General features: G+C 54.9%; 1 pseudogene; it reads left to right on the top strand.

The window, feature by feature from the left end:
- Positions 1–1,642: 1,642 nt before the first annotated feature.
- The window catches only part of LOC134512654 (F-box only protein 39-like), a 43,939-nt pseudogene continuing 33,209 nt past the window's right edge, over positions 1,643–12,372 (top strand).

Genomic DNA, 12,372 nt, shown 5'->3' with positions numbered 1-12,372 from the left:
AGGGAAAAATTGGGCCGGGATTAGGAAATAAAAAGGTGTGGTGTTTCAAGAACGGAAAGTGTGCCTACTTGCTAGGTCACCCGCTCTTGCAAGAGCGTGAACAAAAATGTGCTTCCCAGAGGATTCTGCCTGAGCCTATTTCATTCGGACCGGAACTTATTTCTCCCACCATTCTGTGTGTCCAGAGAAGGGCAAGGGAGCTGGTGAGGGCTCTGGAGCACAGGCCACGGCGCCGGGCCCTCAGCCGCCCCACAGCCGGGCGCAGCCCCGCCGCAGGCCCCGGCCCCGGCCCCGACCCCGGCCCACAGCGTTGGCCGATGGCGGCGCTCGGGGGTTCCCTCACAGGACGCAGCGGTGTTCCCCCCCTCCGATTATTAACCACTCCTCATTTTTCAGACAGGCAGAGATGATCTGTTACCGAGAATCCCAAGGGAGATCAAGAGAGACTTCTGGGCCTTGGGATGACTAGGAAAGGGCTCAGGAGCGCAAGTCGTGCTCTCCTCTGTCGTTGCAGGCACAGGGAAGGATGAGGAAAGCAACAGGAAGAGCCAGCAGATCAATACCTGGCTGCGAGCCTGGTGTCAGCGGCAGGACTTTGGGGTTTTTGATCACAGCATGGTTTGACAGGACAGCAGGCCTGTTGGAGACCGATGGGATACACCTGCCTCAAAAGGGGAAAAGGATCCTTGCACAGGAGTTGGCAGGGCTCATCAAAGGGGCTTTCAAGTAGATTTGAAGGGGGAAAGGCATGAATCCGGCAGCAGAGACACAAGGGTCGTTGATGGGTTAGAAGCTACGGCTGCGCCTGGGAATGGTCAGGTAGGAGTGAAGCCTTCTTCCAGCAAAAAGGTGTCAGGATCAGCAGGCCAGCTGAAGTGCTTCCACACTCATGCCTGCAGCATGGGCAAGAAAGAGGAGGAGCTGGAAGCCATTGTGCAGCAGGACAGCTATGACGTAGTCGCTGTCACGGAAAGGTGGTGGGCTGACCCGCACGACTGGAGTGCTGCATTAGATGGCTACAAACCCTTCAGAATGGACAGGCAAGGAAGGAGAGGAGGTGGGGTGGCCCTGTATGTTGGGGAGTGTTGTGAACATTGAGACCTTAATGATGGTAAACACTGGGGTTGAGTGTTTCTGGGTAAGAATGAGGGGGAGGGCCAAGAAGGCTGATATGACGGTCTGTTATAGACTGCCCAACCAGGACGGAGAGGCAGGTGAAATATTCTGTAAGCAGGTGGGAGAAATCTCACGATCACTGGCCCTTGCCCTGCTGGGAGACTTCAACCTACCAGGTATCAGCTGGGAACACAATAGAGCTGAGAGGGAAGAGTCTTGGAGGTTTCTGGGGTGTGTGGGGATAAATTCCTGACACAGCTGGTGAGGGAACGCACTAGGGAAGGAGCCCTGCTGGACCTGCTGTGTGTGAAGAGAGAAGGACTTGTGGGGGATGTGATGTTGGAGGCCGTCTTGGGCACAGTGACCATGAAATGACAGAGTTTTTGATTCTTAGAGAAGCAAGGAAGGGCGTCAGCAGAACTGCCACCATGGACTTCCGGAGGGCAGGCTTTGGTCTTTTCAGGAGCCTGCTGGAGAGAGTCTTCCTCTAGGTTTGGCTCAACACCCAGAAGAGAAGTGAAAAACTGTCTTCTCAATGGAAGACGACAGCGAAGCTGAGCAGAATCGCTGGGCTCACCTACCTGATGTCTGTCTGAGACGTGTCTTCTATCGGTCAGACGACAGGGACAGATGTAATGCTGTCTTGCTCTGTAAAAATGGAATGGGGCCCTGCACTCGGGATCCCTCCCTCCTCCACGAAAGATGAAACTGGAATTTGGACTACTGGGGGAAGCCCCGTCTTACGAAGAAAATACTCAATGGCTTTGGCTAGGCGGTTTTGTGATAAAACACATGGAGGGATGACAATTTTTAATCTGATTGAGAAAATGTGGACAGCCCCCGGAAGACATGTGGCAGTAAAGGGGATTGTGAGTTCTTGGCCCACATGTTGGAAGTTTTCCGGTGCAAAACCCAAGAAGGAGGCTGGAGGGCAACCATGGTCATACTTCCCATTCCAAAGGCTGCAGATGGGTTAGGCTGACGTGCCTCCTGTGGGAGGCGTTAAGCACCTGCTGGTAATCATGGATCAACCCTCAGGAGGAGTAGAAGCTTTTCCTACCAGGAAAGCTGATCCCCCAGGAATGGTCAAAGCACTTTTGTGGGAAATCATTCCCAGATACTGACTGAAATGAAAACAGAGGATCAGACAGGGGTTCTCATTTTTCAGCAGGAATACTAAATAATATCTATAAAAGTTCAGCCTGGAGAAGAGAAGGCTCTGCGGAGACCTTCCAGCCCCTTCCAGCCCCTCAGGGGGCTCCAGGAAAGCTGTGGAGGGACTCTGGATGAGGGAGGGGAGCCATGGGACGAGGGGGAAGGGGTTTCCACTGCAAGAGGGGAGATTGAGCTGAGATCTTGGGCAGAAATTCTTGGCTGTGAGGGCGGTGAGCCCCTGGCCCAGGTTGCCCAGAGAAGCTGTGGCTGCCCCATCCCTGGAGGGGTTCAAGGCCAGGTTGGCCGGGGCTTGGAGCAAGCTGGGCTGGTGGGAGGTGTCCCTGCCCAGGGCAGGGGGTGGCACTGGGTGGCCTTTAAGGTCCCTTCCCACCCAAACCATTCCCTGAAGGGGTCGGGCCCTTCTCCTTCTCCCTCCCTTCTTGTTATGATTTGAGAAACCCACCACAATTTCTTGTCCTTTAGACAACTACTCTGTCGCCCGATGACCCCTCCTCACCGGGGAAGAGGAATTGGGGAAAAACAAGGAAACATGAGGGTTGCAATAGAAATCGATTTAATAGGATAAAATTAAAGAATTAACATTAATAATGCTAAAGAAGCAGTGTCAATCCCGATATCAATATCAAATACCCAAGGACTACACCCAGCCCATTCCATCAGCAGGAAGCCGTGCACTCCCAGCAGGGGACAGCCAATGGGGGACACCGTGAGCGCTGCGGCTTTGGGAGGAAGGGAGGGGCTCAGGGCTCCGGCACCGCAGCAAGGAGTTCTCTGCACCGCCGCCATCAAGGGAGAGTGGAACTACACAGCAGACTTTATAATTTGTACTGAATGTGATGTTCGTTCTATGAAATAGACCTGTTGTCAGCCTGGGGCAAGTGCCCTCCTTGTCTTGCTCTTCCTCATCCCCTGCTGCATGTCACCAAGGGGGGCTCTGACTGGCTGTGATGTCACAAAGGGGGGCTCTGACTGCCCCATGATGTCACAAAGGGGAGACGTGCCCCCCTGCCACACTATAAAAGGGGGACGCGGTCCCCACTGGAGCCGTCAGCGGATGCTGGGCACCGCAGTCTGGCATTGTCTGGGCAGACTGCAGCCTCGGCCTCTGACACCCCAGCAGTCTTGCGGGTCCCGTCACTGGGGACCCAGGAGGACACTGGGGAGCCGCATCGCGGTTCTGTGCTGGTGACTGGGAGCACCGCAGCCACACCGGAGTCGGTGCCATGGGGCGCTCTGACGCCGTGTCTCCCCTGGGCCCTCTCCTCCTGATTGTGATGGGGCTCAGCATATTCTCATCTGTGCTGCAGAGCAAGCGGCTTCAGGTAGGTGACTGTTGCACCACACTGTGCTGCGGCGTGGGGTGGCGAGGGATGGCATGGGGTGGTGTGGGGTGCTGTGGGGGGCTGTGGTGTGGGACTGGGAGGTGCTCCCGTCTCACCCAGCTCCTTGGGACCTTGCAGAAGTGGTGGAAGAAGAAGAGTAAGGAGAAGCGTCAAACAAGCAAGACAGGAGCCCGGCCAGAGAAGCAGAGCGGTGAGTGGCCCCAGCACTGAGCACCCTGCAAACGGCCGACACCCCACGGCAGCCCTGAGCCGGGGCTGTGCCGGGGGCGGCGGCCGCTCAATCTGTCTCCTCCCTCTGCAGCTTCTCGGGCAGTGGATGGAGGAGTGGAGAAATCCCATTCGAAGCAGGAGAAGCGGTGAGTGTGGGGGAGACCCCAGATGCTGCCCCAGACCCTCACCCCGTGCTCTGCCCCTGCCTGCGCTGGGCAGCCCTGCCCACCGGCCAAGGAGGGGTGCTGCCCGCAGGTCCCGCTGGGCTCCGGGGTGCAGCGGGGTCTCTTTCTCCTCCTCTGCAGGGCGAGTGTGGAGGCCGTGAAGAGGAAGCATCGCTCCCCACGGGCCCCGCTGGCCACCATGGACTCTGTGACTGACAGAGGCTCCTCTTCCCTCAACTCCCTCTACTCCTTCCCGGAGCCCCGGCCTGGTGCGATGGCGGAGCTGGCAGCACTCGACCGCTCAGGACCCCGCCATCCCCCAAGGGCTGTCAACGGGAGGGTGCAGGAGCCAGGGCCAGCCCTGTGCCAGGATCCCCCACTGGAACTGCCTACAAGGACCAAGCAAGAGCCGGTCCCCAGGGAAAGCAGGGACAGGGCGCAGAGCCCTCTGCACACGCAGCCTTCACCCTGCAGCCCCCCAGCCATGGCCTCGGACCAAGGGGAGCTGATCATGGAGCTCCTCCACTGTTTCGAGTGCACCCAGGAGATGGCCAGGCAGTGCTGTGAAATGCTGAAGGTGCTGCAGGCCCGTTGGCAAGGGGCAGCGGGGGCCTGTGATCGGAACCTCCCCGGGGAGCCCTTCCATCCCCTGGGCAGGATGGAGGCGCAGCAGGAGCTGGGGGCCACAGTGAAGCCCCAGCACCTGGAAGCGGAGCGGCCGTGGGTGGATGCAAACACAGATAAGGCTGAGGATGGGGACATGGACAAGGAGAAGGACACGGGACCAGACACAAGTGTGAAGGAGAAGGAAAGGAGCAGCCCTGTGGAGCTCGGCAGGGGGAGCCTGGCGGAAGTGAAGAGAAACAGCAAGACGGGGCCGGGCGAGAACAACTCCACGGGGCCAAGCACCAGCAGCCCCCCAGGCTCAGGCAGGAGCACCCCCATGGATGCAGAAGGGAGGAGGGACAGGGCGCAGAGCCCCATGAATGTGCTTCCGCCGCCCAGCAGCCCCCCAGCCAAGGCCACGGACGACAAGTTGCTCTACTTGGAGCTCTTGGACACTGTCAAGATCTTGGAGGAGGAGAGGCAGCAGCACGGCGAGGTCATGGACAGGGAGTGTGACCAGGCGTCCCCAGGGCTGTGCCCGCTAGGACGGTGCCTGTGTCAGTGCTGCACCCGGCTCTGGCACCGCCTGAAGGACTGCTGGAGACGCTGCTGCCGGCCACGCCGCGTTGCTTCAGCAGTTTCCCGCAATGGGTGGGAAGGGTGGGGCCGGGAACCCCCTAGAATGCCCCTCTTCTGAACCAATAAAAAAGTCAATATTTTCTCTATCCCTGTGACTGTCAGCAGATCAGTTTTGTCCCTTGACAGGAGCAGAGAATCAGTTTTGTGTAAGGACAACAGTATATGCTACAGTAATCCCAACTCTCCCATGGAGATCATAGAATCGTAGAATCTTCATGGTTGGAAACGACATTTGAGATCATGGAGTCCAGTCATTGTGCAGCAGGACACCTATGACGTAGTTGCCGTCACGGAAACTTGGTGGGCTGACTTGCACACCCTGCGGGAGCACAGCGCTCATTCCCTGTGCACCTTGAATATCCAATGTCATACCCACAACCCTCATGGGCAAGTGGTCCGGGGAACGTCGTGGGCCAACTTGGCCAAGAGAGCCCCAAAACTGTGCGTGAACCTCTTCTTTGAAAGAGTCACGAAGCACGATCACCTAGCCAGGATCCTGCTAGCGGAGATGCCAGTCAGCAGCATAAGAGTCTGCGGAGCTACAGTTTCAGAGACCCAGGCTGGAGAATGAGACGCACCCTCACCAACCTCCTCCCAGCCTCCTGGCGTGTTCTGCAGGTACGGGAACCCAGAGTGACATCTCACCGCGGTATCACAAAGCTAAGCAAAGTGATCCTCCAGGCCTTCTGCATAGCAGCGCTCAGCAGGAGGAATTCCTGACCACTTCAGTGTTATGGCCAGAGGGTCATTTTCATAAGCGAGCCACTGCGGTGTTCCACTCTAGCCTGGTTGAGGTCGTTGTCCTTGTCCAGTTGCGATGCCCGTTATGCCAGTCTTCACTGTCAGGCTGATGTCAGGTTGCCCTCATAAAAAGCTAAAACACCCAAAATACTGGTGCTGGGATGTCAGCTGTGAGCAAAAAGAGCTTTTCAGGCAGGAAAACCTCAGTTTGGTGAAACCGCTTTAGGCTTCTTCTAGTTAGACATGTTCACGTTTAGTAACTGGTAACTTGCTTATCCTTTCCGATGTTTCTGAACCCCACCCTTTTGCAGGGAAATCTGCGTATGAGGAGAAGAGTCTGTACACCCTGTTTGCTTGCGGAGCTGTAGCCTGCATCAGCCTGCACTCGTGGTTCTGCTCCCTTTTGGCAATACACAAACGTCTAGAGCGGATGTAAATTAACTGGTGCCCATGTCACAGCCCTGTGGTGTCACGCAGGATGTGCCACCAAAGGTGTGCGACAGCCTTGACCCGCGTCAAGGAGCATCAGGTCTTTGCACGCCTGAGGGAAGCACACGGCCTGATGGTTGCTGACAGCGCTCTTTAGGTTCTGTTGCGCTGCAGAGCTTCCAATGAACAGGCGGGATCTGCAAAGCTTTCTAGAAATTGTCTTTGGATCTACTCTCGTACCGGGGATAATTTCCAATATGTCAAATAAGATCATGGCATGAGCTGAGGGTGCAGCATCTTCTAACGGTAACAGAAGTTGTCTATCTCTTAGGGTGGGGTGCAATGCTCAAGGGCCCCCCCATGTCCACAGGAGAGTTGGGATTACTGTAGCATCTACCGTTGTCGTTACCCAAAACTGATTCTCTGCTCCTGTCAAGGGACAAAATTGATCTGCTGCCAGTCCCTTCTGTTGGTAGTATTGGGAAACTTGTTTATTGAATTCTAGTTACTGCGCTCACCAGTTCTGTTGAGCAGCACTAACAGCTTTTGTTCTTTTTGGAAGGAATTAACACTTCAGTGGAACAATGACCGTGAGCTGCTGGACGATGAGCTGCTACAGCTCACCTTGTCATGCCACAGGCTGTTCTTTCTGGAAGTGTGGGCCTTTCTAAGTGTCACCCCCGTGGAGAGGCTGCTCCAAAACCGGGCAGAAAGGAAATGCAGTTTGGCTACTCTAAAGGTAAGACTTTGTGCTTCAAAACTCCCATTCCCTTCCTCTCTCCAATAGCCAGAGAAAGGTGAGGTCCCCAGGCCCAGAGAAAGGGCGCTTACGGAAATGCTAACATAACTACCTTCCCTAAATTACGTTTTAGCATTGTAACGAGCCTGAGAACCACTCGCAGAAACGGGGCTTTCCGACCTCCTCAGCCAGGTACAGAATGCTGCAGAGGCTGAACAACAAGCCCCAGCAGTTCCACGAGTCCTTCCTAGGCTGGGGGTCCCTCTGTCTCCTCTAGTTCAAGCTGGGGATTCTGAGTCACCTGCCAGCCCCGGCGCTTACGTCTACGCTTAAGTCGAGGCCGGGGGGTTGAATCCCACTAAACTGCAAAAAGATGGAAGCACATCTCACTCTTTAGGGATGCTGTGTTGAACTGGGCCAGACCACGACTGTGGCTGGTGTACACCATGCTGTCATGCTGCTTTGCATGCCAGATGCTGAATTCAGTGGATCCTCCCCGATGTGTGCAGCTCCCAGGGGTGCCTCGCTTCTGGGGGTAAAAGGAACCTGGCTCTCCCCAGAGATTCTTCAGCAGGAGATGGTGTTTTCCGTCAGTTTGGAGTGAAAACAGTCACACCTCAACATTTTACTCCAAGCCAAGGCATTTGGCTTCTCTGGGTTCCTCATTAGTCACAGAGGCTTCTTGTTGTCATGAAATTTAACGGGCTGAGCGTGCTCCGTGTATCTGAGAGACACGACCGTCATTCATTCGTACAGGTCGGGATTTACACAGCCCGACAAGAGCCTAGTGAAGAGGCCCACAGAATCACAGAATGGTAGGGTTGGAAGGGACCTCTGGAGACCCTCCAGTCCAACCCCCTGCCAGAGCAGGGTCACCCGGAGCAGGTTGCACGGGAACGCGTCCAGGTGGGTTTGGAATGTCTCCAGAGACGGAGACTCCACCACCTCTCTGGGCAGCCTGTGCCAGGGCTCTGCCACCCTCACAGGAAAGAAGTTCCTCCTCATGTTTAGGTGGAACTTCCTATGCTCAAGTTTGTGCCCGTTACCTCTTGTCCTGTTGCTGGACACCACTGAAAAGAGCCTGGCCCCATCCTCCTGACAACCCCGCTTTCAGTATTTCTAAGTGTTGATAAGATCCCCCCTCAGTCGTCTTTTTTCCAGACCAAAGAGACACAAGTCCCTCAGCCTTTCTTCATCAGAGAGGTGTTCCAGTGCCCTCATCACCCTGGTAGCCCTTTGCTGTCCCCTCTCCAGCAGTTCCCTGTCCTTCTGGAACTGGGGAGCCCAGAACTGGACCCAGTGCTCCAGACGCAGCCTCCCCAGGGCCGAGCAGAGGGGGAGGATGGCCTCCCTCCACCTGCTGGCCACACTCTTCTTGTTGCCCCCCAAGATGCCATTGGCCTCCTTGGCCACAAGGGCACATTGCTGGCTCATGGTCATCCTGTTGCCCACCAGGACTCCCAGGTCTCTTTCCACAGAGTTGCTCTCCAGCAGGTCAGCCCCCAACCTGGACTGGTGCAGGGGGTTATTCCTCCCCAGGTGCCGCACCCTACGCTTGCCCTTATTGAATTTCATAAGGTTCCTCTCTGCCCAACTCTCCAACCTGTCCGGGTCTCTCTGTATGGCGGCACAGCCTTCTGGTGTGTCAGCCACCCGCCCCCCCAGCTTTGTGTCATCAGCAAACTTGCTGAGGGTGCACTCTATCCCTTCGTCCAGGTCATTGATGAATATATTGAAGAGGACTGGACCCAGTACTGACCCCTGGGGAACACCACTCGTCACTGACCTCCAACTAGACTCTTTGCCCCTAATCACGACCCTCTGAGCTCTGTCTTTTAACCAGTTATCTGTCCACCTTATCTATGTCCATTTATCTAACCCACACCTCCTAAGCTTCCCTATGAGGATGCTGTGGGAGACCGTGTCGAACGCCTTGCTCAGCTCTTGCACGCTAGTTAGAGGAGGTTCAAATACCTGATTGACTCAGAGATTAATCATTTTGCTGTCGTCTACCCAATGGTATAAGCCAGAGGAAGCGAGAAGAACACCCAGTGCCATCTGCACGCAATGAATGCATCCTTTGGAGGGCTCTAGGAAGGGATTTGAATCTCGACAGCAGTGCCTCTGAATGAGAGAGACCTTTACAGCAAGACAGAGGCAAGGGACAAGGTTGCGCTCCACGCGTTAAAATGTTGGACTTGGGAACGGGCCTCCTACATCTCCAGCATCATTTCTTCTTACCCTTGCTTTGTTTTTCCTCGCCAGAACCAAAGGAAGCAGCGAGCCCTTTTCCACCCTTACGGGCATCTCTAGGAAAAATAAGGCCCCCTCTTTCTTCAGCACCTCTCATTGTAGAGCTTCAAACACCTTACCAATGAAGCCCAGCGCGCTGTTTCCAATTTACAAAGAGGGAAACCGAGACGTGGGGTGATGTCCTGGTTTAACTTCAGCCACCAACAAAGAAACAGGCGGCCGCTCGCTCGCTTCCCCCCTGCCACGGGAGAGGGGTAGAATGGGAAGAAAAAGGCAAAACTTGTGGGTTGAGATCAAGGCAGTTTAACAGAACAGCGAAGGAAAGCAGAAAACCACAACAATAACGCTGTTAGAGGAATGTACAAAACACCATGAATGTACTGCTGCTCACCGACCGGACCCGGGAAGTACCGCTGTCCCGTGACAGCTCCTTGGGAAAACTGACCCTATTCCTGCCAGAACCGGGTGTTTTCAACCCTTTGTTCTATACCTTCAACGTCATGCCCAGATCTTACACTTTACAATGAATTACCACCGCTTTTCCCTGTCTTTGATATATACACACATCTATAGACATACAGCTATCATAGAACGGTCGAGGTTGGAAGGGACCTTTCAGATCATCAAGTCCAACCATCAACCCAACACTGACAAAAACCACCGCTAACCCACGTCCCTCAGCACCACGTCTGCCCGGCTTGTAAATCCCTCCCGGGACGGTGACTCCACCACTGCCCTGGGCAGCCTCTTCCAATGACAACCCTGTTGGTGAAAACGTTTTTCCTAATATCCATCCTAAACCTCCCCTGGTGCAACTTGAGGCCGTTTCCTCTTGTCCTGTCGCCTGTTCCTTGAGAGAAGAGACCGACCCTTAGTCTCTGGGCCATCCCTCGACAATGTCCGTTGAGGTTGAGTTCATTTAACCCATGGCTTTGGGCTCCCTCTGTCAGAGCCGTCTCTCAGGGCAGGGGAGATGGTGTGTGGTGCTGGACTCCTGCATGCTGTATCCAGAGCTCGCCGCTGGTGTAGCTGGTGCGGACCCTGCCCAGGTTCCGCAGGTTGAAGATGTCAATCTTCAGGAAGTTGCTGGGCGCCAGTTGCTGAGGTCAGGTGTGATCCCATCACCGCTGCGCTTTACTCACGTTCATCAAAGTCCATCTGCCATTGTTTTGGGTGATTCTTACTCGAGTCCCATTGGTATGGCATCTAGCAATTCTAATAATGATGACACAGAGTGGCAGGGCTATATAGCAATTAACATCACACAAATGGATTCATTGCCTTGTCTCACCCACAGTCAGATCACCATGACCATGTGAGCCGCCTTCTGGATGCAGGGAAGGCTGTGGACGTTGTCTCTCTGGACTTTGGTAAGGCCTTTGACACCGTCCCCCAGAGCGTTCTCCTGGAGAAGCTGGCGAATCGCGGCATAGACAAGTGTACTCTTTGCTGGGTAAAAAACCGGCTACATGGCCGTGCCCAGAGAGTGGTGATTAGTGGGGTGAAATCCTCTTGGCGGCCGGTCACCAGTGGTGTCCCTCAGGGCTCAGTTTTGGGGCCAGTTTTGTTTAAAATCTTTATCAATGATCTGGATGAGGGGACTGAGTGCACCCTCAGTGAGTTTGCAGATGACACCAAGCTAGGAGGGAGTGTTGATCTGCTTGAGGGAAGGAAGGCTCTACAGAGGGCCCTGGACAGGCTGGAGGGATGGGCCAAGGCCAATTGGATGAGGTTTAATAAGGCCAAGGGCCGGGTCCTGCATTTTGGTCACAACAACCCCAAGCAACGCCAGGGGCTTGGGGAAGAGTGGCTGGAAAGCTGCCCCGCAGAAAAGGACCTGGGGGTGCTGGTGGCCGGCCAGCTTAACATGAGCCAGTCCTCCCCCAGATGAGCTGGGATCACTGGAAACCGGCTCAGCTCTCTCCAACCCCCCCAAAGCAGCACAACCCTCCCCAAAATGAGCTGGGACCGCTGGCGTCCAGCTCAACCCTGCCCAGCCCCCCCAGACCAGCGCAACCCCCCAAAGGCAGCCCAGCCCTCGGGACCCTTGCAGAGGCCGCCAGGCTGGGGCCCAGGGGGCGGGTCGGGGGTGTCGCGTGAAAAGGGGCAAAGCGGTTTTGGCAGAAAAGGAACCCCCTTGTGTTCTAACACTCCTCACCGAGGTGGGAGGCCAGGTGCGGCTGGGTTTAAATCCTGAGGGATGCCCAATTCAGCACTATCAGCCCAATGGCGTTTAATAGGTAGTAAAGTGTTACGATTTGGATACACTACTAGTGGACTGCACCTTCAGTCCAGTCGTGCTCATGAACTAGCACGGCCACTCTCGAGTCTTTGGTCACTTTCGGTGAGAAACCAAAAGGACGAGCTACTTCAAAAAGTGCAGTTTATTTAAGCAACAGATAGATAGGTTCTTAGGGCAGCCGGTGATAAATACACTGTCTGCAAAGCACGTGCAAATGAAAGTATTGTTACATCTACAAAACGCGGGACAACGTTCTAACGATACAGCCTGGCTATCCATGTAGAAAAGAGAGTCTCGAGAGAAATTTCTGAGTTTCCCGAGGGAGCCCTCGGTATAATCTACGTCTTACCCAAAGGTGTCCCTATGGGGGGGAAGAGAGGCTCAGCCCGTCGCCTGCTCCCAGAAGCCAGTGATGGAATTCTTTGCGATGGTGTCTTCCCTGGGTATCCCCCCTCTCTTGGGCTGTTTTTCTACTATTTGTTATCTTCGAGGTGGAGTTTGAGTGACTTTAGTCGTACATACTTTTACCATGAGTGGTGTAAATTTTTCTCGCTTCACAGTTAAAGGTCTAGTTTACGAGAAGCTCAGGGCGCAGGCTCAAGAAGGAGCGGTCGCACCTTGGAGGCAGGTAGCCTTCGGGGTGGAGGTGTGTTTTGGTATTATAATGACATTCTAACGAGCAAAGTTCGCACAAAGGACAGCATTTCATGAAAA

The sequence above is a fragment of the Chroicocephalus ridibundus genome, chromosome 1 (assembly GCF_963924245.1).
Source record: "Chroicocephalus ridibundus chromosome 1, bChrRid1.1, whole genome shotgun sequence".
In the NCBI taxonomy this organism is placed as follows: domain Eukaryota; kingdom Metazoa; phylum Chordata; class Aves; order Charadriiformes; family Laridae; genus Chroicocephalus; species Chroicocephalus ridibundus.
Note: the sequence above shows the minus strand (reverse complement) of the source record. Positions and strands in the feature narration are given on the sequence as shown.